The sequence below is a fragment of the Spermophilus citellus genome (assembly GCF_964194105.1).
Source record: "Spermophilus citellus genome assembly, chromosome: 4".
Taxonomy (NCBI): domain Eukaryota; kingdom Metazoa; phylum Chordata; class Mammalia; order Rodentia; family Sciuridae; genus Spermophilus; species Spermophilus citellus.
The window spans coordinates 168,480,836-168,506,137 of NC_138185.1; positions in this window are offsets into that span (position 1 = coordinate 168,480,836).

The following is a 25,302-nucleotide window of genomic DNA, read 5'->3' on the forward strand; positions in this document are numbered from 1 at the left end:
AATCCTATTTGCTGAGATTTTTTAAAAGTATAATGAATGGATATTGAGTTGTGTCAAATTCTTTCCTGCACTTATTGATTATATGACTTTTTAAAAAAAATGTCTTTTGAAATGATAAAATACACTTGGTTGACTGTTACATTTCAAACCAACTTTGCATTTTGGGGATAATACATACGGGGTCATAGGGTGTTAATTTTTTTTTTAATATTGCTGGATTTAATTTGCTAAAATTTTGTTATGGAATTTTTTATGTCTATATTCATGAGGGATAATGGTCTGTAATTATTTTTCAATGCTGTCTGGTTTTGGCATCAGAATTTGTTTTAATGCTGGCTTCATAAAATATGTTAAAAAGTGATTCCTCTTATTTCCTGGAAATTTTTGTGCAGAATTTATATTATATCTTTCTTTAATATTTGTTTGATAGAATTCATCTCAATTCATCTCTAAAAACATTTACACCTATAATTTAGTTTGTGGAAGCAATTCTAATTGTTAATTTTATTCCTTTATTATATAGAAGGCCTTTTAAGTTATATATTTCTTCTTAAATTAAATTTGTGTAAATTTGTAATTTGTCTTTCAAGAAACTTTCACTTTTCTGAAATTATCAAATTTATTGACAATGTTTTCATAATGTTCTTCAGAATTTTAAATTTGTTTTTTAAATTTAACTTTTTATTGTTGCATATTAATTATACATAGTGGTGGATTTCATTGTGATATATTGGTGCAGGTAAATATCATCACTGGATCAATTTCCCTTCCCAATAACTCCCCTTACCCTCTCTGATCCCTTTCATCTAACATATTGGCCTTCTTTCCATTTTCATGACATTCATTTTTAACTTACTTTTTCTTTTCTTTTTTTTCACAGTAGCATATATATATATATATATATATATATATATATATATGAAAAAAATATGCTATTTTTTAAGATTGGCTTATTTTATTTAACATAATGCTCTCCAATCCATTCATTTTCCTGCAAATGACATACTTTTGTTCTTTGTGACTGAATAAAATTTCATTGTATATATACCACATTTTTTTTTTCAGTTCCCATGTTGACAGACACCTAGACTAACTCCTTACTTTGGCTATTGTGAATTGTGGTGTGATGAATATGGGTATACAGGTATTTCCAAATTATGCTAAGTTAAATTCTTTTGAAGAAATACCAAGAGGTGGATAGCTGGATCATATAATAATTTTATTTTTAGTTTTTTTTTTGAGGAACTTGCATACTGGTTTCTATGGTGGGTGTTCTAATTCAACAGTATGAGAGCTCCTTTTTTTCCTTCATCTTCACCAGTATTTTTTAAAATTTATATATGATAGTAGAATGCATTACAATTCATGTTAGAAATATAGAGCACAGTTTTTCATATCTGTGGTTGTATACAAAGTATATTCACACCAATTTGTGTTTTGATACATGTACTTTGGTTAATGATGTTCATCACATTCCACCATCATTTCTAATCTCAGGCCCCCTCCTTTTCCCTGCCACCCGTCTGCCCTATCTAGAGTTCATCTATTCCTCCCATGCTCCTCCCCCCAACCCCACTATGAATCAGTCTCCTTATATCAGAGAAAACATTCAGTATTTGTTTTGGGGGGGGATTGGTTAATATCACTTAGCATTATCTTCTCCGTCTCCATTCATTTACCTGCAAATGTCATGATTTTATTCTCTTTTAATGCTTAGTAATAATCCCTTGTGTATATATGCCACATTTTTAAATCCATTTATCTACTGAAAGGCATCTAGGTTGGCTCCACAGTTTAGCTATTGTGAATTATGTTGCTATAAACATTGACATGGCTGTGTTCCTGTAATATGCTATTTTTAAGTCCTTTGGGTCTAGACTGAGGAGAGTGAAGTTGGGTAAAATGATGGTTCCATTCCCAGTTTTCCAAGGAATCTCCATATTGATTTATATATTGGCTGAACCAATTTGCAGTCCCACCAGCAATGTATGAGTGTACATTTTTCCCCACATCCTTGCCAACACTTATTATTGTTTGTCTTCAAAATAGCTGCCATTCTGAGAGTGAGATGAAATCTTAGAGTAGTTTTGATTTTCATTTCTTTAATTGCTAGAGATGATGAACATTTTTTCATATATTTGTTCATTGATAGTATATCATCTTCTGAGAAGTGTCTGTTCAGTTCCTTGGCCCATTTATTTATTGAGTTATTTGTTTTTTTTGGTGTTTAGCTTTTTGAGTTCTTTGCGTACCCTAGAGATTAGTGCTCTATCTGATATGTGAGGGGTAAAGATTTGCTCCCAAGATGTAGGCTCTCTAATCACCTCACATATTGTTCCTTTTGCTTAGAGAAAACTTTTTAGTTTGAATCTATCCCATTTATTGATTCTTGATTTTAATTCTTGCACTATAAGAGTCTTGTTGAGGAAGTTGGGATCTAATCTGACATAATGGAGATTAGGGCCTACTTTTTCTTCTATTAGACGCAGGGTCTCTAGTTTAATTCCTAGGTCCTTGAACCACTTTGAGTTGAGTTTTGTGCATGGTGACAGATAAAGTTTTAATGTCATTTTGTTGCATATGGATTTCCAGTTTTCCCAGCACTATTTGTTGAAGAGGCTCTTTTCTCCAATGCATGTTCTTGGCACCTTTGTCTAATATAAGATAATTGTAGTTTTGTGGGTTAGTGTGTGTGTCCTCTATTCTGTAATTGGTCTACCAGTCTGTTTTGGTGCCAATACCATGCTGTTTTTATTACTGTTGCCCTGTAGTATAGTTTAAGGTCTGGTATAGTGATGCCACTTGCTTCACTCTTCCTGCTAAGGATTGCTTTAGCTATTCTGGGTCCCTTATTTTTCCAGAAGAATTTTATGATGCTTTTTCTATTTCTATGAGAAGTTCCATTGGGATTTTGATTGGAATTGCATTAAATCTGTATAGTGCTTTTGGTAGTATGGTCATTTTGATAATATTAATTCTGCCTATCCAAGAGCAAGGTAAATCTTTCCATCTTCTAAGGTCTTCTTTGATTTCTTTCTTTAGGGTTCTGTAGTGTTCATTTTATAGATCTTTCACCTCTTTCACTGATTCTTTTTTATTTATTTATTTTTTTGCGGCTATTGTAAATGGGGTAATTTTTCTCATTTCCTCTTCAGCAGATTTGTCACTGATATACAGAAATGCCTTTGATTCATGGGTATTGATTTTATATCCTGCTACTTTGCTGAACTCATTTACTAGTTCCAGAAGTTTTCTGATGGAACTTTTTGGGTCTTCTAGGTATAGAATCATATAGTCAACAAATAGTGCTAATTTGAGTTCTTCTTTTCCTCTGCATATCTCTTTAATTTCTTTCAACTAATTGCTCTAGCTAGTGTTTCAAGAACTATGTTAAATAGAAATAGTGAAAGAGGGTATCCCTGTCTTGTTCCAGTTTTTATAGGGAATACTTTCAAATTTTCTTTCTTTAGAATTATGTTGCCCTAGGGCTGACCATAGATGGGCTTTATGATGTTGAGATATGCTCTTGTTATTACTAGTTTTTCTAGTGTTTTGAACATGAAGGGGTACTTTATTTTGTCAAATGCCTTTTCTGCATCTATTGAGATGATCATATGATTCTTATCTTTTAAGTCTATTGATGTGATGAATTACATTTATTGATTTCTGTATGTTGATCCAAACTTGTATCCCTGGGATGAATCCCACTTGATCATGGTGCACTGTCTTTTTGATATGTTTTTGTATTTGATTTGCCAGAATTTTATTGAGAACTTTTGCATATGTGTTCATTAGAGATATTGATCTGAAGTTTTCTTCCTTTAATGTGTCTTTGCCTGGTTTTGGAATCAGAGTGATATTGGCCTCATAGAATGAGTTTGGAAGTGCTCCCTATTTTTCTATTTCCTGAAATTCATTGGTATTAGTTCTTCTTTAAAGGTCTTGTAGAACTCGGCTGTGTATCCATCCGGTCCTGGGCTTTTCTTTGTTGGTAGGCTTCTAATGGCGTCTTCTATTTCATCACTTGATGTTGGTCTGTTTAAATTGTGTACATCACCCTGATTTAATTTGGGAAAATCATATGACTTAAGAAATTTATTGATGCCTTTGATATTTTCTATTTTATTGGAGTACAAGTTTTCAAAATAATTTCCAGTTATCTTCTGTATTCCTGTAATGTCTGTTGTGATATTACTTTTTTCATCATGTATGTTAGTAATTTTGAGTTTTGTCTCTCCTTCTCTTAGTTAGTGTAGCTAAGGGTTTGTCAATTTTATTTATTTTTTCAAAGAATCAATTTTTAGTTTTATCAATTTTTTTCAATTGTTTGTTTTGTTTCAATTTCATTGATTTCAGTTCTGATTTTAATTATTTCTTCTCTTCTAATGCTTTTGGTGTTGACTTGTTCTTCTTTTTCTAGGGCTTTGAGATGTAATGTTAGATCATTTATTTGTTGACTTTATCTTTTAAGATGAAATCCATGCAATGAACTCTATGCACTGCCTTCATAGTGTTCCAGATATTTCGATATGTTGTGTCCGTATTCTCATTTACCACTAAGAATTTTTAAGTCTCCTCCTTAATGTCTTTTGCAACCCATTGTTCATTCAGTAGCATATTATTTAGTCTCCAGATGTTGGAGTAGCTTTTAATTTTTATTTTGTCATTGATTTCTAATTTCATTCCATTATGATCTGATAAAATACAGGGTAGTATCTCTACTTTCTTGTATTTGCTAAGATTTGTATTTTATATGGTCTATTTTAGAGAAGGATCCATGTGCTGCTGAGAAGAAAGTATATTTGTTTGTTGAAGGATGAAATATTCTGTAATGTCAGTTAAGTCAAAGTTATTGATTGTATTATTGAGTTCTATTGTTTCTTTGTTCAACTTTTGTTTGTAAGATCTATCTAGTGGTGAGAGAGGTGTGTTTAGTCACCCAAGATTATTGTGTTGTTGTCAATTTGACTCTTGAACTTGAGAAAGATTTGTTTGATGAACAAAAATGTTTCATTGTTCAGGCATATATATTTATAATTGTTATGTCTTGTTGGTGTATGCTTCCCTTATCCCTTTTAACAAGCTTAAGCTTGAAGTCTGCTTTATTTGATATGAGGATGGAAACCCCTGCTTGCTTCCACAATCCATGTGAGTGGTATGATTTTTCCTAACCTTTCACATTCAGTCTGTGTATTTCTTTTCCTATCAGATGAGTCTCCTGGCTCCTGGCGGCAGCATATCATTGGATCTTTTTTTTTTTTTTAATCCGATCTGCTAGCCTATGTTTTTTGATTGGTGAGCTTAGGCTATTAACACTCAGGGTTATTATTGAGATATGATTTGTATTCCCAGCCATATTTCTTTATTTTTGTTATTTAACCTGACTTGTTTTCTCCTTTGATTAGTTTTTCCTTTAGGGTACTACCTCTCTCTGCTGATTTTCATTGTTGTTTTTCATTTCCTCTTCATGGAATATTTTGCCAAGGTTGTTCTATAGTGCAGGTTTCTAGCTGTAAATTCTTTTAACTTTTGTTTATCATGGGAGGTTTTTATTTTATTGTCAAATCTAAAGCTTAATTTTGCTGGATACAAGATTCTTGGTTGGCATCCATTTTCTTTCAGGGCTTGATATATGTTTTTCCAGGATCTTCTAGCTTTCAGGGTCTGTGTTGAAAAACCTGTAGTTTACATAATTGGTTTCCCCCTATAAGTAATTTGATTCCTTTCTCTCATGACTTTTAATATTCTCTCCTTATTCTGTATATTGGGTATTTTCACTATAATGTGACTTGGTGTGGATCTGTTGTGATTTTGTACATTTGGAATCCTGTAGGCTTCTTGGATTTGGTTGTCCAATTTATTCTTCATGTCTGGAAATTTTTCTGATGTTATTTCATTAAATAGATTGTACATTCCTTTGGTTTGGAACTCTATGCCTTCCTCTATCCCAATAACTCTTGAAATTTGATCTTTTTATGCTATCCCATATTTCTTGAATGTTCTGCTCATGGTTTCTTACCACTTTCACTGTGTAGTCTACATTCTTTTCAAGATTATATGTTTTGTCTTCATTGTTTGATGTCCTGTCTTCCAAGTGGTCTACTCTGTTGGTGATACTTTCAGTTGAACTTTTAATTTGGTTTATTGTTTCTTTCATTTCAAGGATTTCTGTTTGATTTTTCTTTAGAACCTCTATCTCCTATTGAAGTAATCTTTTGCTTCCTGTATTTGTTTATGTAGTTCTTTTGCTGTCTGTATTTGTTCTCCTATATTATCTTTTAATTCATAGAACATTTTAATCATATGTATCCTGAACTCCTTCTCCGTAATTTCTTCTGCTGTGCTGGCCATGGATTCTAATGATTTGGTATCTTGATTTTGGGGGGGGCACTTTATTCCCTTGTCTTTTCACGTTGCCCATATTTCTTCCCTTCTAATGCTGTGGGTTCGAGGTGTTATCATTTTTACCCTATAGGCTCATAGTGCTCCTGTAGAGTTCCAATATCTCTCCTTTATGGGGAAGGACAATGTTAACAGATCCTAATATCAGCAATATACCACCTATAAACAAATTTATTGCTCTAAAGACATTTACAGTTTGGTCACAATGTATAGAAATATTGAATTTGATTATTATCTATAATTTAATCAGTAGGTTTGTAAACGGGTTTATAGCTTCTGACAGTGGACAATGAACTGGGGGTGAGGTATAAGGATGATATGCTGAGGAGGCAGCGTGTGAGGATATAGAGTTAATATATCTTAGGAAGTGTGAAAGAGAAATCTAAGGAAGAGTGCTAGTAGCAAGAGAATAGACAGGAAGTAATTTTGGGTAGACAAGTATGTGGGAAGATAATTGAGTACATAAACCAAACACATATATGTATTCAGTAAAATAAAGGATGTTAAAATAGTAAAAATTGGAAGGGAAAATTTAAAAAGGCATATATAACATACCTCTAATATTATTCGGACATCCCAATTCTCAAAATCCTAATTCATGCAAAGTACTTGGTTTCACACATGTTGGGGATGTGAGGGCGGGAGGATAGACGGGAAGAAGAAAAAGAGAAAAAAAGAAAAAAATTTCTCCAAGGAAGAAACCAGGATTATTGCTAGTTTTAGAGATCTGTATCTTTCCTGCTTCCCTTCTCATCCAATAGGTGGGGTTGTCTGTTGTTAGCTGGTATCTCCACCTTCAGGATGGTGAAGGTAACCAAGGTGGGAAGACTGGTCCTGGTACAGGGCACCTGGAAGTGAGGTGTGGCACCTGCCAGTCCCTGCAGGGAGAGTGCACCTCAAGAGTCTCTTTTTGGATCCGCTCTTATGACTTGAATGCCAGGTCCTATCTCCCTATTTTGCCTGAAGATTTCCCAGTTCCTGGTCTCTCTGTTAGTCTCCAAACTTTTGTACTGTCTCTCTCTCCCTTAGCAATTTCCAATTAAGGGACCTCTCTCACTGGGGCTCCCGTGGGCGGCGCCCTGGTCTCACTGAACACTTGTCCCACTGAGAGCTGTTTTGTGTTGGGCAGTTACTGTGCTGAATTACTGCCGCTGGGGGGAGAAGGGAGTTGGAAACCAGGTACCTGGCCAGGTAGCTGGAGTTCCAATCTGGGAGCTACGGCCTCCAAATATGGCAAGGAAGGTGACTCAAGATGGAGGTGGGCCACTTCCAGCACCAGGGTGTTGGGTAGATTGTGGGGAGCCAGGCGATGGTGTTGTGCAATGTGTACAGAGAGGAAATCTGACATTCAGTACCGCAGCTTTTCACTGTCTTCAGAGCCTGTGACATGTCCCCAGGTGCAGATAGATTACCGCATAGGGGATTATGACTATAGGTGCCCAGTTGTGTCTCAAGATGGAGCTGATCAGGGGAGCCCCTCGTTGGTAGATGGGGGTCCAAAGGGGAGTGGCAGACGGAGTTCCTGTGGGTGGGTAGCAGCTGATGTCCTGCCTGGTAGTGGACCGGCATCTGGGAATTCTGCACTGGTGTTGATAGGTGATCCTGCTAAGGCGCTTGCAAGCCCTTCATGGACTAGGAGTTGGGAGTTGGGTATTGGGAGCAGGTAGTCCTGCTCGAAGGCTGAGGCCCTTAGCCCTGTGCGGGGGCACAGCACTGGTGATTTCTACGTGAGAGCAGCTGTATTAGGGTACTTTATTACTCTCAGAGAAGCAGTATTCCCACTAGTTGAGACCTGGGTCATGGAGCGACACAGAATGCTGCCTCCCTCTGGCCAGCCATCTTGGATTCCCCTTCCTCACTAGTATTTATTGTTACTTGTGTTCTTCATGATTGACACTCTACCTTAGGTGAGATGGAAACCCAGTGAATTTTTTATTTTCATTTTCCTATTGACTAAAGATGTCGAACATTTTGTCATATAATTGTTGGTCACTTGTACTTCCTCTTTTGAGAAGTGTCTGTTCAGTTCATCTGCCTTTTTTTTTTTTTTTTTTTTGCATAGGTTATTTGTCTTTTTTGGTACTAAGTTGGATTCTTTACATGTTCTGAATATTAATCCTCTGTCCCAAAAGTAGCTAACAAAGATTTTCTCTTATTCTGTAGCCTGTCTCTCACTCTGTTATTTCCTTTATTGTGCAGAAGCTTTTTAATTTGATGCCATCACATTTACTGATTCTTCTTATTATTTTCTGAACTGTAGGAGTCCTGTTCAGGAAATTATTATTTATGCCTATATTGAAGTTTTCTCCTATTTTTCCTTCTAACACTGAAAAGTTTCTAATCTCATATGTAGGTCTTTGATCCATTTGAATTGACTTTTGTACAGGATGAGAGATAGGGTTTCAGTTTCATTTATTTACATATGGTTATCTAGTTTTCTCAAAACCATGTTGTTAAAGAGGCTGTTTTTTCTCCAATGTGTTTTTGGCACTTTTGTGAAGAATGACTGTAACTATATGGTATTTTCTCTTTGTCTTCTATTTCATTTGTCTATGTGTCTGTTTTAATGCTAGTACCATGCTGTTTTTGTTATTATGTCTCTGTAGTATAATTTAAAGTCAGATATTGTCATGTCCCAGCATTGCTCTTTTTACTCAGAATGGTTTTGGTTATTCTGAATCTTTTTCCGAAAGTATTTAGGAATGTCTTTTTTCCCTAGTTCTGTGAATATTGGCATTGGAATCAATAGAGGAATTGTTTGTAATTGCTTTTGGTAATATGTCCATTTAACAAAATGGATTCTGCCTACTTGTGAATATGGGAGATTTTTATATCTTCTAGTGTCGTCTTCATTTTTTTCTCACATTCTCTAATTTTCCTTGCAGAGATCTTTCACCTCCTCAATTAGGTTCATTACTATGTATTTAATTTTATTTTTGAAACTATAATGAGTGAGATTGTTTTCCTAATTTCTTTTTTTAGAATATTTACATTTATTGTGTATAGGAAAGCTATTGATTTTGGATACTGCTACTCTGCTGAATTTGTTTGCCAGTTATATAATTCTTCTGGTGGAACCTTTAGAGTCTCCTAAGATCTTATCATCTACAAACAAAGATACTTTGATTTCTGTCGTTTCCTTTTCTTCTCTTGTTTAATTGCTTTGGCTAAAATTTCAAGTACTGTATTGAATAGAAGTGGTGAGAGTGGACATCTTTGTCTTGTTTATGATTTTAGAACAAATGCATTTGTATTTTTACCATTCAGTATAATGTTGGTTTTGAGTTTGTCATATATAAACTTTATGATTTGTCCTTGTTTCTGCTCCTGATATCTTAAGTATTTTTGTTATGAAGCAGTTTTGAATTTTGTTGAATGCTTTTTCTGCATCTGTTGAGATGATTATGTAATTTTTGTCTTTAATTCTATTTATGGTATGTTAATTTTATTGTTTTGTGAGTGTTGAACCATCTTTTCATCTCTGGGATGAAGCCACATTGATCATGGTGATTGCTAATCATCCTCTGGATATCGATTATGTCTGTTACAATATCCCACTTTTCACCTGTATATTAATTTGGATGTTCTCTTTCTTTTAGCTTAGCTAAAAATTACTGATTTTTGTTTATCTTTTTGAAGAACCAATTTTTTTCATTGATCTCCCCCCCACACACACTTTGTTTTTAAATTCTCTATTTAATTTTGGCTCTGATCTGTTTTCTTTCCTTCTATTGGGTTTGGGAATGGCCTTTTCTTGTTTCTCTAAGAACTTGAGATGCATCATTAGGTTATTTAGAATTTTTAATTTTTTTTAATATAGGCACTCAACTATAAAATTCCCTTTTAAAACTACTTTTGCCTCATCCCACAGATCATGGTGTTGCATTTCCATTTTCATTTGATTCTAAGAGTTTTAAAATTACAATCATTATTTCCTCAGTGACTCATTCATCATTCAATGGAGTATTAATCTCCATGTATTTCTGTATTTCCTGCAGTTTTTCTTGCTATTGTTTGCTATTTTCATTATATTATGGTCTGAAAAAGATACAGATAATATTTCATGGGTTTTTTTTGTATTTGCTAAGATTTAATTTATGGCCTAATATATGATCAATATTAGAGGAAGTTCCATAAGAATCTGAAAGAAAATGTATTGAGCTGTTGTTGGATAAAATACTCTAGATGTTCAAGCCCATTTGATCTATAGTACAGTTTAAATCTGTTGTGTTATTGTTGTTTTTCTCTCTAGATATTATCAAGAGTGGTGTATTGAAGTCCCCTGATGTATTGGGGCCCTTATGTTCCTTTGTGTCATGTAATGTTTGTTTTATGAAGCTGAGTACACTAATATTCATGGCACAAATATTTATAATTGTTATATATTCTTGTTAGGTTGTCCCCTTTATCAATATGTCATTGCTTTTTTGCCTCTTCTAATTTTGGTTTTATATATGCTTTGTGTGATATGAGAGTAACAATACCTACTTGCTTTTGGATTCTGTTTGCATGGAATATCATTTTCCATATTTTTCACTTTCAGTTGGTGAACGTCTTTGCCTGCGAGGTGTGTTTCTTGAATACAACATACCGTTGGGACTTGTTTTTTTCTTTTTTAATTCAACTTTCCAATATGTTTTCTAAATGGATAATTAAGATCATTTATATTAAATGTTATTATAGTACTACATTTTGCCTCTTATAATGTTGTTTGATTTATAATGTTTGAATCATTTCTAATCATTTGATTCATCTGTTATTTTGGTGAGATTTATTATTTTGGGGGCTCTTCTGGTTATTTTTTAATCTTCCTGTTCTTTAAAAGAGTCCTTTATAGATCTTCTGCAATGCTACCTTAGCAGTCATGAATACCTTTAGCTTATTCTTATCTTGAAAATTTTTATTTGTTCTTCCATTTTGAAGGATAGTTTTGTAAGATTAGTAGTCTAGATTGTCAGTTATTTTCTTTTAGGGCTTGAAATGCCTTGTGTACCATAATTCTGGCCTTTAAGAGTTTCTTTTGAGAAATCTGTTATTCTGATGAGTTTTCCTATATAAGTGACTTGCTGCTTCCTTCTTGTAGCTTTTAAGATTTCCTCTTTGTTCTGAGTTCTTGGCATTTTGACTATAATATATTGTAAATGCTTCTTTTTCATCCAGTCTACTAGGAGTTCTAAATATCACCCATACGTTCATGTCCACCTGATTCCTAAGATTACAGAAGTTTTCTGCTAATGTTTTGAAGAATAAATTTTCTCGGCCATTAGTCTGTATCTTCTCTCCTTTCTCAAGACTAATGAATTTTAAGTTTGGTCTTTTAATATTGTCTCGGAGCTCTTATATATTCTCATTGTTTCTTATTTTTTTAAAATCACTATCTAAGTGATTGTCTTACCTTGTCTTTGGTCCTTGATACTATTTTTTTTTCCTGCCTGATCTAGGCTGTTGGTGAGACTCTCCACTGAACACTTTGAATTTTTTTTTTCATTTTCAAGATTTCTTTTTCTTTTTTTAGAATCTCTATCTCCTTACTGAAATATTCTGTAATATTCTGTGTTTTCTCCCTTAGTTCATTTTCAGTTCTTTTAAGTCATTGATCATTTTAACCATAAACTTTTGAATTCATTGTCCTGCATTTCACCCAATATAAATACATAGATATGTATCTAATCAGAGGGGACTTACAAAATTTTGAAGACATCATATTGGCTTGTTTCCCCATGTTTTTTGCAATCCCAGTTTGTTTCTTGTGCATCTGTTGTGATAGATTTCTCTTTCTCTATTATGTAAATGTATTCTTAGTAACCAGTTATTTCTTTACAATTTGCCCTGGGCTGAGACTATATCTCAGCATCAAGACACCAAATCCAGCCTGACCAGAGTGCTAAGTTTAGCCACAAATGCCACTTTGAGAAAAGATAATAGCTATTACTAACAGTGATAACTTAAGAGGAAACCATATGTCAGCATATACTAAAAATGTATTAATAATGACCTCTATAACTCTACTAACCAGTGAGAAAGGTGGGTGAGAAATAATATGTAATAGGATGAAAAATTAGGTATTAATGATAGTATGCTTAATGCTAAATTATGTAAGAAGAAAGAGGGGAAATATGTAGAAGGAAGAGAGGAAAATATTAGGGGAGAAAAGGGGGAAAAGAGAAAGAAAGACAATCGAAATGAGAGAAAAATATCTAAGAAAAATCTAATTAATTAAAAAAGTACATAAAACTAAATAGGAGTGAAAATTATGTATATTTATATTTTTCTCATAGTACTTTTCCAAAGGCATTTTACCTAAATTCTGTCACATCTATCAGTTAAATAGGAAAGTAAATTATTCATAGTTTACCTCTAGAGAAACCTCCATAATACCTGAAGTACTTGTTGATAGACTTCAAGTTTAGCATCATACAGATTCATCTCACAGGAGTACTTTTTGGAGGAAAGGACATTAGTATAGCATTATATTAGGTTATATGTTGTAAGACTGACTAAATTTTGTTATTTCTAAGGATTTGGAGGCATTTTAGTAATTTGTTGATGCTGTTTGTAAAACCTATATATTGTGAAGCAACTTGCACGTATTTGATATTTTTTTCTAACTCTGAGATGCTCTATAAAAAGAAGGCTCCCTATACTCCTACCTAACCTTGACTGGTTAGTGTTTTCCTTGCGTAGGCACCAGCTAGATGGGGTTCCTTACAGCTTGCCTTAAGTCGGTATGGGTGGGGATGGAATCTGCCAAGTGATAAGTTTCTTCCAGTTTTTACATAATGGAATGTGCAACATAGATTATATGCTTGTCCTGCTAGTATAATAAAATGAAACAGTGAATTAAAGAAACTAAATAGGAACTATGAAATGACAAATAGTGAGGGAAGACACAAAATAATTTACAAAGGAAAATGATATAGTGACAGATATACAAAGATTAAGATTTCTCCTTGCTGAGGTAAAGAAAGAAAACGGGGGAATTGAAGGGATGTAGAAGAAGAAATGAATTGAGAAAGAAGGAAAATTAGAAGGGAGGTGAATAAAAATGAGAAAGAAGAGTTATCAAGAAAAACCCAATTAACTGAAAAACACACAAAATCAGAACTATAAAGAAACAAATAATGAGAAAAGACATAACAAAACAACTTACAAAAGAAAAAGCAAATACAACGAAATTGTAAAAAGGATGAAGATTTCTCCTTCATCTTAGTATGAAGGATATATTTCTTAAAGGATATACTTCTTTCTGGGGCTTTACCGGTTCTGGGGAAGTTTGTGGATACCATTGTTGCATAGTGTGTTCCCTTTCAGCTTTGACCAACTTGTAGGCCAACTTGTTAGTGGAGTTTGTGTTCTGAACTCTGATCCTTCTTGCCCCACCAGCAAATACTGAAGGAACATTATCCTCTGCAGAGCAAAATTCACCCTCAACAGCTCTATATTTTATACCTAGGGATGGGGGTATGGCCATAGTAGGAGCCTCCAATCAGCCCTCTCACCTGCATAGCCTATGAACTGTTCCAGATCGTGCTGCACCTCATACCCTGAGAGCTTCAGTCTGTGTGGTATGTGTGTGTGTGTGTGTGTGTGTGTGTGTGTGTGAGAGAGAGAGAGAGAGAGAGAGAGAGAGAGAGAGAGAGAGGGAGAGGGAGAGAGAGAGATCCAAGTTGCTTCATGAATGTTCCAATACCTCTGAGCCTGGGGCATATGGCCAGGCCTGCAGAGCCTGCACCAAGGCAGTGTGCTGAGGGCAGCAAGTTTCTCACTAAACCAACTTTCATTTCTCCTATACTCAATACCATTCCACATCTACAATCAGCCTGTTTCACTTGTCACAAAGCTTGGACTACTCATTTCACAGAGTGAGATGTGCTCCGCTTTCCTCTTGCTTAGAGGCCCTAATGGCATCTCCCCACAGTCTCACTTCTGAACACAACTTGAGATGCAGAGCAGTTGCCCACCAACCCAGTGGGAACAAAGAAAAAGTGGCTGTTGAGTTTGCAAACACCAATTAAAAGACAAATATATGGAAGGAAGGAAGGAAGGAAGGAAGGAAGGCAGGCAGGCAAGTGCAGGAGTTCTGATCTCCCATGCAGAGCATCTAGACAGTAAAGCTCCTTTTAAGATGCCTCTCCTTTCCAGTTGCCACTGGAACCAAAGGGACAGAGATGAGCAGGTGATTTCTCTTCCATTGGCTCCCTATACAGGTTCCAAATCTTTCTGCTCAGAGTGTATGCCTGCCCAGCAGCAAAGTATGCATTTCTTAAAATCACCTGGGTTCCTTCTTTGAGCTCCCTGGAACGGAGTTTGCTTTCACTTATTATTCTAAGAACCTGCATTTCTGGATCTTACCTGGCTGCTGATGCACTGTGTTGTACTCCCCTGCTTTCTCAAGGCTCTCTTACCTTACAGCTGCACCCTGGTTGATATTTTTCAATCTTGGAGAGTGGTCAGTCTACTATGATGCCTCCAGCCCTCTGCTTTTCTCTCATGATCTTTAAATGTTTTTTAATTCATAGTGATACCCTCTTTTTAAATCCCTGATATTGGTAATTGGTGATTTCTCTTTTTGCTAGATCACGTTGGTTAGAGGTTTTAATTTTGCTGACATTTTCAAAAAACTACCCTTTTGGCTTATTGATTTTCCTCTATTTTTTTCCTGTTGATTATTTCATTACTTTTGTGTTTAATCTTTCCAGTGACTTTGTATGGTCTAAGGTGGGAGCCTAGTATATTTGAAATCCCTTTCCTAAATAAAACAAGCCAGTCTTAAACAAATATTATGTGTTTTTTATTCCTATGTATATAAGCTACTGGAAAAGAAAGAAAAAATAAGTAAAAAAGGATCTCATGAAAGTAGAAAGACTAATATGTTAAATGAAGGGATCAGGGAGGGTAAGGGAGTTATTGGGGAGGGAAGTTGATTCAATGATGTTTATATACCTGCACCAGTTTATCATGTTGAAATCTACTACCAATGTATAATTCATGTGCAACAATAAAAAGTTAATTTTAAAAAAATTAAAATTCTAAAGAACATTGTAAAACATTTGCCAATAAATTTGATAATTTAGGAAAAATTAAAAAGTTTCGTGAAAGACAAATTACAAGTTAATTCAAAAAGAAACTTGTAACTCTAAAAGCATTATATCTGATAAAGAAATACAATTCAAAATTAGAATTCCTTCCACAAACAAAATCATAAATGTAAATGCTTTTCAAGATGTATTTTATCAAACAAATATTTAAGAAAAATACAATTCTATACAAAAATTTCTAGAAAATAAGGAATCACTTCCTAACATATTTTATGAAGCTAGCATTACAATAAATTCTGATGAAAAAACCAGACAGCATTGAAAAAAAATACACACCAACTTCCCTCATTAATATAGATATAAAACCCCTCCAAATTTTAGCAATTTGAATCCAATAATATTAAAAAATGTAATATCTCATGACCCAATATGCTTTATCCCAAGAAGGCACAGTTGCATTGATATATAAAAAGATGTCTGCAGACAGCATATAGTAGGGACTTTTTAAAAAAAACTAAATCTTTTAATAAGAATAGATAGATAATTTATATTTAAATATACTACCCATAAATTTGGGTTTAATTTACTATCTTGGCATGTTTTTCATTTGTCTCCATTGTTTTTGTTATTTTTTTTCTTGCAATTCTCCTCTTTATTTCAATACAATCTATTTCAGATAATATTATGCCATGTCTCTTGGAGAATAAGAACCGAAAAACATATACTTTCATTTTCTTTCCCGTTCTTTGTGGTCTTGTTAAATGCATTTTGCTTCTTTATGTGGTACAAATGTTCAAGTATATTATTATTTCTGCTTTTAACAGTTATTACTTAAAGATATTTAAAATTAGAAATACATGAGTTTTTTTCCTTATTCCCAGGTTCAATATCTCTTTCACTCTTAATTTTCCCAGGTATACATGCAAATTTCTACCTGATTAAAACTTTTTTCTGCCTTAAGAATATATTTTAATATTTATTGTAATATTCATCTCCTGGTAGTCAATTCTCTTTTAATTTCGGTAAACTTTTATTTAAAAGCCTCAATTTAACTCTATTCTTAGAAAATATTTTGCTTAATACAGAATTCCAAGAATTTTGTTACTTCTTGCTTTCACGAGTTTTGAGGAGAATTTGCTGCCATTATGTTTGTTCTTTCATATGTGGTAATGTGCTGTGTCCATTTTGTGTCACCTCAGGAGAGCTGATATATGTTTACGTTCCAAATGCAGCATTCAGAGACATTAAGATGGTAAACTGAATAGGCCACATAGAAGCATTTTTCCCAGAGGATTTAGAAAACACTATAAGTCATGTCATCACCACCCCTCCTGAGAGTGTGTTGTTAGAGATTTAACAGCATACTATTTTCTGTCAGAATGTCTTTTTCTTAGATGCTTTTTACAATTTTTATTGGTACATATTAATTATACAAAATTGTACGTTTCATTGTAGCATACTGGTACATGCATAAAATTTGATCAATCTTACTCTTAAGTGTGGTATTTAATCGGCAATTTTATTATAATATGTTCTTGCATGTTTTGTATTTTTTTTATCTTCTTCAGATTGGTTGAGATTATTAGATTTGTGGTTTTTAATTTTTTCTTAAATTTTGAGTTTTTTGAGATATTATTTAAATTTTTTTTTCTCTGTTCTGTTCCTCCCCTCTTCTTCTGTGACACTAATTACAAGTATATTCAAATATATCATGCTATTAAACAAATTACTAATGTTCTATTCATTTTTCCATTATTATTTTTTCTTTCTAAACTTCATTTGGATAGTTTCTGTTGTCTTTACATTTATGTTTTCTTCTGAAGTATTTATTCTGCTGTTAACCCTATCTAATTTTCTTTTCAGGTATTTATGTTTTATCTCTAGAAGTTCAGTGATTCTTATATTATCTATTTCTTTTTTTCTACAGTCTCAAACCTATGGAGACTACTTATAATTGCCATTTAAATCTACTATAATGCTAAATCTATTATCTATTATCTCTTTGTATGATTCCATTCATTGCTATTTTCTCTTAGGCATTAGTACTTTGTTCTTTTTTTATCCACATATTTTTATTGATGATGGTCATTGTAAGTTGTTCTTGGTTGCTGTATTCAGTTGTGGTTTTTAAGTATTTATGGCCTTTACTCTTCCACAGTCATAATATTTAAAATCAATTGGTCTTTTGAAACTTTATTTTAAACTTTGTTAGGATGAGTCCAGAACAACACTTAACATAGGAATGATTTTGCTCCACTGTGAAGGAGTTCTTCCTCGGAATTTTATCCAATGTCCTTTGTATTACAAGGCATTCCTACTCTTTCTGGTACGAATATGAACAATTTTGAGCCCTGTGTGCACTCTGCTTACCACTTTTCAGTGGTCATTTTGCTGGTTTTGAATAGTTTCCTCTTAAATGAACAGATGAGTATTCATTCATTCAGAGACTCCAGAGCTCCTTCTGGTGTTCTGGGTGACAAATTCTGCCCACCATTTCTTCTTCAGCTCCAATCTCTCTTTCTTCAACTTAGTTTGGGCACCATGGGCTTTGATTGCATTCTCCTTCCCTGCATTGTAGTCTGGACTGTTACTCCAGGCAGAAGATTGGAATATTCACTGCTTTTCCCATTTTTTTTCCAGAGATCATAGCCTTATACTGCCTGTTGTTCAGTTTTATAACTGTAAGTCCTATCCCTTTTTCACCATCATAACTAGAATCAGAAATTAAAGATTGTTTTTACTTACTTATAAATACTATGAAGCAAATTATCTTTATTGTGTGTTTACCCTTGCTTGTAGATAGTTAATGGTTTTGTAATTATTCTTCCCTGTTGAAAACACTAACAAATGCAGTGTTTAAATGTTACCTGCCTGTTCTTCAGGGTCTGCCCTCATCAATATGTTTTAGGTGTCTGTACTTTGCCCAGTGCAATATCCAATGAGTTTGAAGAGCAATCATAGTTATTCATAATGTTGTGCATATTTTTGATAAAGCAAACCTGAAGGTGCGATTTTCTTTTCTTCATGAATTCAAAATGTTAATCTTACCATTTTATTTATTTTTCTTTCATAGTTAAGCGCATCACTTCTGCCCTTTGAAGGGGAAGAAGGCAGAGGTAATTATTGAGTAAATATTTCTAATATCTTTCAAAAAGAGAACATAAACTAAGGAGAAATCTATTTTTACTCATCACTGTAAAATTTGGAAGGCAATGGAGAAGTTACATTTTCAAACAGGCACATTCTGATTTCTTACCTTGGAAAAAACACAGAAATCATCATGAGTCACGTAAAGGAGGTAAAGAGGACTGGCATGACTGGCCATGGCAGGAAAATCTATCAAATCCTCTGAGATAATCACATCTTTTTGTAGGTAGTAAGTCAAGCTTTCTGTCCTTGGGCACTTTGTACTAAGTGGAAGTAGGTAATATAAAATATAGCTCTTTCTTCTATAATATACCTTCATACTCCTCTTTATTGACCTAACCGATCTCTGTCTCTTTGTCCTTTTGCTTAATAACCATCTCATTATTTTCCATCCTTGGACATTCTTTTTTCTCTGCTCTGTGACAGAGTTGTACACCTTACTTATCTCCTCTGGACACCTTCCTAGAACATTCCCTTTTAATTCTAATTTCTTTGGCTTAAGGTTTCTTGCAAAGAATATTCATTAAACACACACACACGTAACAGAAACAACCCAAGGAATCATGGCCAGCTGCCCACATAGGCATGGAATCTCAAACCATATGTTTGTGATAGGCAATATTTCTTTGAAAAGATAAATAAAAATGGAGAGAATATAAATTTTTAGTTGTGTTTTAGGATTGAAGGCAGAAAAAACTCTAAATTACTTAGCCTGGTTTTCACGCTTTTCCAAATATGGTTTTATTCCTTTCTAGACTTCTCTTTAACTGCCTCCTCACATATACCAACACTGTAGCTAAATTTTCCTTTGTACTTTCCCAACTTTGGGTCTTTGCTTCTTTTCCTTTGAAGATGATTTTCATTTACTTCTGTGTCAGTGAAGAGAGCAACACTAATGTAATCTTGTTCTTAAAGTCTTCCCTTTCCCATTATTCAAAATTTCTCAAAATTATGGGTAGTAGATTCTCAATTACAACTGAGGTATATTTCCATATCCTGGGTTGGAATCTTTTTAAGGCTCAGAAATTATTTTCATTTAAAATTTGTCAATTTGCAATATCTTTCAGTAATTTTTACTTTATCTATTGAAGATTATTTTCTTCCTTGGAGAAAACAGGGACCAAATAAGGATCCTTTAAATTTTGATGTTGTTGTTATAAGCAAAAATCTAGGCTTATAAATTTTAATTTCCACCATGAATGCTTAAAGCACTATTTTTTCTTGTTAAAATTTTATTTATACATTCTATTTTTATTTCTGAAAGAATAAATTGTAGGAAGGCAGAGAAGAAACTTTACCAGATACCTATTTTTTTTTTTTTTTGCAGAATTATATTACCAGCTGTGTGGAAAGTTTGGTCTAATAGTTTTATTGCTATTTTCTACTTTCACTTTGTCTCATCTTAAAAAGTCGTATATTTATTTCATACAGCAAATATTTATTGAGAGCTCATGAAATAAGAGAAATTATGTCTATTTAAATTTTTTTTTCTGTATACATTAAACCTGTAATCTACATGAAGCATCCATCTGTCCTTAAAAGATGAAAATAATGATAAGGGAAAGAAGAAGATAAAAGGCTCAGTATCAAGGTTTTGAAGCATGGTAATTGGTAGAAATTCAAACATGAGACAGCCAGAACAAGACACACACACACACACACACACACACACAGAGAGAGAGAGAGAGAGAGAGAGAGAGAGAGAGAGAGGAGAGAGAGAGAGTAAATGTGTTTTCTGAGTTCCTTTCTCTCATCCTGTATGGTCATATATGGTTTGAATGATGGATTGGTGCTTGATTGTGACTATCTGCCACAGGCTATTTTCTGTCATGGGCTAAGAGGCATGTCAGGAAGAAAATGTAGTGTAGGAACTAGCTTAATATGGCAGCAATTCAGATGAACCTGCATACATACCCAGAGCTGGGAAAAGCCAGAGAACACTAGGGGAATGTGACCAAGACCTGAGGGACTGGGTTATCAGGTCTCCCAACTCATGAACCTAGTCATGAAGACCCGCAGCCCAAGCAGCAAGTCATGAGGCAAGAACCATCAGCTTCATCACCCAAGGAGCCAGAGTGCATTCCCTGTCTCTTTACCTATAGATGACATAAACCATACCTATCCCAATGAGCTATGCCCTGAAGTCATCTTAAAAAATAGCCAGGAGAGGGCTCTGGGGACGTAGCACAGTGGTAGAGCGCTTTGTCTAGCATGCATAAAGCCCTGAGTTTGATCCCAGCACTGGAGGAAGAAAAAGCCAGGAAATGTGGTTGTGGATAGAAAAGTGAAACTAAGCAGTTTTGACTAAAAATTCTTAACATCATCTAAAGGGGATATATCAGCATCACATTAGATTGAGTTACCAATTGAGTTTTTTTCCTCCTCTGTGTATCTAACAGTTAGGAATTGTGAAGGAAAAAAAAGTAATTAGAACAAGATTAAAGGGCTGGATTTTTTTTCTACAATGAAGAGATGTATGGATAGTCCTGTGACTCTGTAACACTTAGGTGACAGTTACTTGGACAAGGATGATGACAGTGGAGAAGAAGAGTAGCTAAGACCCTCATAAATCTTGATTCTTGAAACCTCAATTGCTGTTTTACTTTGTCTTTCAAATTTGCTCCCTTTCCTACTTTACTCTATAAATGGACATTTTTCTTTTCACTTCTGAAACTTAATAGAGGTGGGGGAAAATGTTACTGCCATTTTATGGATTCTGCCTAAAACTGATATTAGACATCTTTCTTAGAGACCTTTGGTTGTTTGGTCACAAGGGCTTTTTTAACTGGTGTCATCTCCTCAGGCTCCACTCTGCTGACATTTCTAGGAGCTCTTTGTCTTATAGCTCCCTTTCTAGGTGAGCCTCTGATGGTTATCTCTGATGAATACTAAAAAGGACCCATGACTGAGCTTTCTTAAACTTTATCTATTCCTGAAGTGAATGTCAGGGATGGCCTAAAAGAAAGAAACAAGCTATTGCAGTAATTTGAAAGCATTTTTTTTTCACTAATGTTACATAAAGTGGAGAAAGATAATACCTGTCTAGCAGAATAGTTAGGACTAAAGGTTATGTGAGTCCCTGTTGCTTGAGGAGGAGGATGGAAATGAAACTATGCTATTGTCTCTGCCGTGCTAGTGAACTCCAAGTTCTGTGCTCATAAAGTCAGGGGCAGCTCAGATGTACCTCGTAGGTTGTCTTCTATGGTAGATATGCTTTTGTAACTGTCAGACTCCCAGAAGTAACCATGTAGAGTTGTGATCTTGAGCTCGAATGAATAAATTTGTAGGTGGCCTAATTCTCATTCCTCACTGAAAGGACCTTCACCCACTTAGCCATCAAGACAGGGCACTGCAGCAGGCTACGCAGCTCTACTCTGATGCTTACAAGACAAAACATTCTCTTGTTATAAAATACTGACCTATTTATAATACCCAGGAAACATTCTGCTTTTTATTACTTTTTGAATTTGCTTATCTATTTCTTTTGCCTAGAATGTCCTTCTCTTGTATAAGACACCTGAATTTCTGCTCAGCTCAGCTTAGCTCAAGTACTGCCTACTCTTTCCTAACTCTCCACTTCTCGTCTTATCAGCTGCACTCCATATTGAGCCATTTGTTCTATAATCTGAGTGTGTCTTATAAGTATTACCATTATAGAACTTTCTACTTTGTGCTATAATTGCCTGTTTTGTATTCATGATAAATTCTAAACTCTCCAAAGGCAGCCTTTTAATTTTTGAATCACCTGAACTTCACATAATGCTTGACACTTATTGGGCATTCAAAATTGTTGAGTCAATAAAGGAAATAAATATGCAGTTGTAATTGGAATTTCTGTGGTGTATTTGACCATGATAGGTTAAGTACATAAGTTTTTATTAACAAAGCCATAGATAATCTTGTCTTTCTCTCCCTACTACCCATTCCTTCTTATCTTTATGATTTCTTCCTGCTACTTTCTATCTGGATTGCTCTGCACAGCCACACTATCATCTCTGCTTTACCTCAAATATACCAGGCATGCTCCTGCCATAAGTGGCCATGTGTAGTGGCCACTCTCTCTAGGAGGAAGGTACTTGTCCCAGACATCTGGATGGCTTGTTACTCTCCCACTTCAGGTCTCTGGTCAAATGTTGCCTTCTCAATGATTATAATCCTTTTCCCATCCCTGCACTACAGATCCCCTTACCTTATTCTATTTTCTTCTTTTTTTCCATAGTATTGCTCGCCTTCTAATATTCTGTCATACTTCTGTCTGCTGACTGTTGTTTCTTTCTTGTCTTGCTAGAATGTAAGTTCCATGAGGACTGGCATTCTTTTCTGCTTTCTTTTCTGGTATTCCTCACTGATGTATATCCCCCAATGGCTCAGAACAGAATGATGCTTAGTGCATTGGTGATACTCAATATTTGATAAATAATAAATGTGTTAACATTCAAGTTTGCTTTTTAGAGAATTCCCTATTAAGCCATTATCTTATATTAATAGAATAGTATAAATGAGTTTCATTTACATTCCTAATGGATATCTAAGAGAGAGGAAAAGAAAAAAGGGGAGTACATTTTAATAAAATAAGAAATGGGAAGATTTGAACAGTATTATGGGTTGGAAATGAGTCAATCAAGGAGTGAATCAGTCCTTCACTTGTGAGGATCCATGAGAGGCCCTTAGGTAGCTGTAAAATATAGCACTAGGGAAGCTGAACAGTAGTATTAAGAGCAGCAGTTCAAGCATTTGTAAAACAAAATCTGGGTTACCTACGACTTTGCTTGGAGTAACTCCTACGTACAATACTTGTTTTCACCATAATTTTCACCTATATAAATTGACTTCATTTTAGGATGCAGTTCTAAAATGCAGTCAATTTATATAGGTGGTTATTCCTATTAATGACAGCAAAAAATATGTATCAACTTGATAAATGCTATGGTTTGGATATGGCATGTTTATCCATATCTCTTTGGTTAAAGCAGGAATGTTTGGAGAAGTTATTGGATTGTGAAAACTGTAACCCTAATCAGTCCATCCCAGTTTGAATGGACTGAGTGGTAACTCTAGGCAGATGAGGCATGGCTGGAGGAGATATGTCACTGGGGTATACCAGAAGGGTTCATCTTCCCTGTAGCCCTTCTCCCCTTGTCTCTTTGCTTCCTGTCTGCCATGAATGGAGCAGCTGTCTTCTAGCACATTCTTCCACCATGGTATTCTGCCTCATCTCAGGCCCAGAGCAATGGAGTTGGGCTGCCATGGACTAAACCCCTGAAACCATGAACCGAAATAAACTTTCCCTTTTTTAAGTTGTTCCTGTCAGGAATTTTGGTCACAGCAAGAAAAGCTGACTAAAATAATGAACTTACAGAGTATTTAAAAAAAATGATCCCAGAGAAAATGAATACCATGTAGTAAAGAGAGCCATCCAGAGTCACTGTGAACATACAGTTCGTTGTTTGGGGCCCAACTTTATTTAATTTAGACAAAATTGATACAATATACTTAATTTATAATATGTAGAATTCATTGCATAAAATAGAAGCATGACTAAATCCTATTAATTAGGAGGCATAAATTCTTCACCATTATATTTACAAGGAAAATTAATGCTAATTCAGTTTAGCAACATCTCTCTTATTCTTAAGTTTTTCCTCCTCTGTTCTTTATTTTTATTTATTTATTTTTGGTAATGGGGATTGAACTCAGGGGCACTCGACCATTGAGCCACATCCCCAGCTCTACTTTTTATTTTATTTAGAGATAGGGTCTCACTGAGTTGCTTAGCGCCTTGCTTTTGCTGAGGCTGGCGTTGAACTCATGATCCTCCTACTTCAGCCTCCGGAGCTGCTGGAATTACAGGCATGTGCCACCACGCCCGACTGTCCTCTATTAGTTATATTTGTAAAAAATCAGCAAAAAATTACCAGTTAGCATTCAGGAGACTTTCCTTGTTGCCTATAGGATTTTAAGCGTATGCCATAGAAAACCGTATTTGAGATATGAAATTGACTACTATTTATATGTAAGATAAATGGAAGGAAAATAGATCAAAATGTATTTCAATAAGCTGCACCATGAGTTGATATATGATGTTTTGACTTCCAAAAGAAAATTATATCCTTATCCCACAGGTTTGAGAACTGAATTAATACAATAGATTTCAGATGCATGATACAGTGTATCTACCTTGGATTAACTGTACTAATATGTCTTATTCAAGAGTAAACAACAGTAATGCTACATGTTTTTCATCACCATTTCAGAGGTAAAGATTAATGTGGTCATATTAAAGAAGAAAGCATTGTATCTTGGAATGCTGAAAGTTCTTATTTATTTTCTATCTTGTTAGTAAAAAGAAGCACTTTGGAGAAATTTATCTTTATGCTTCAGGCCATAAGCTGATGACATAATAAAGACACGAAGAAACATTTCCCTCCAAGGTGCAGTGCTAAACATTTGGACAGGTACATCAAATATATTTTCTTTTCTCTCTTCTTAAATATTGATTGTAGAGACCACATTTGTAAAGTGCATGTGGAAATCAGTTGGAAAATAAATCTAAGATCACAGTTTCTCATTCTAAGGAAGAGCTCAACAAGAATTTGAGAGTTTTTTATTCATACAGTTTATATGCGTGTTAGTGGGTATTATGCTGTCTGTAATCTGCTTTACAATCCTTTAGCATAAACACTGTGATGTAAATGTGCATTAGTTACCTTTAATT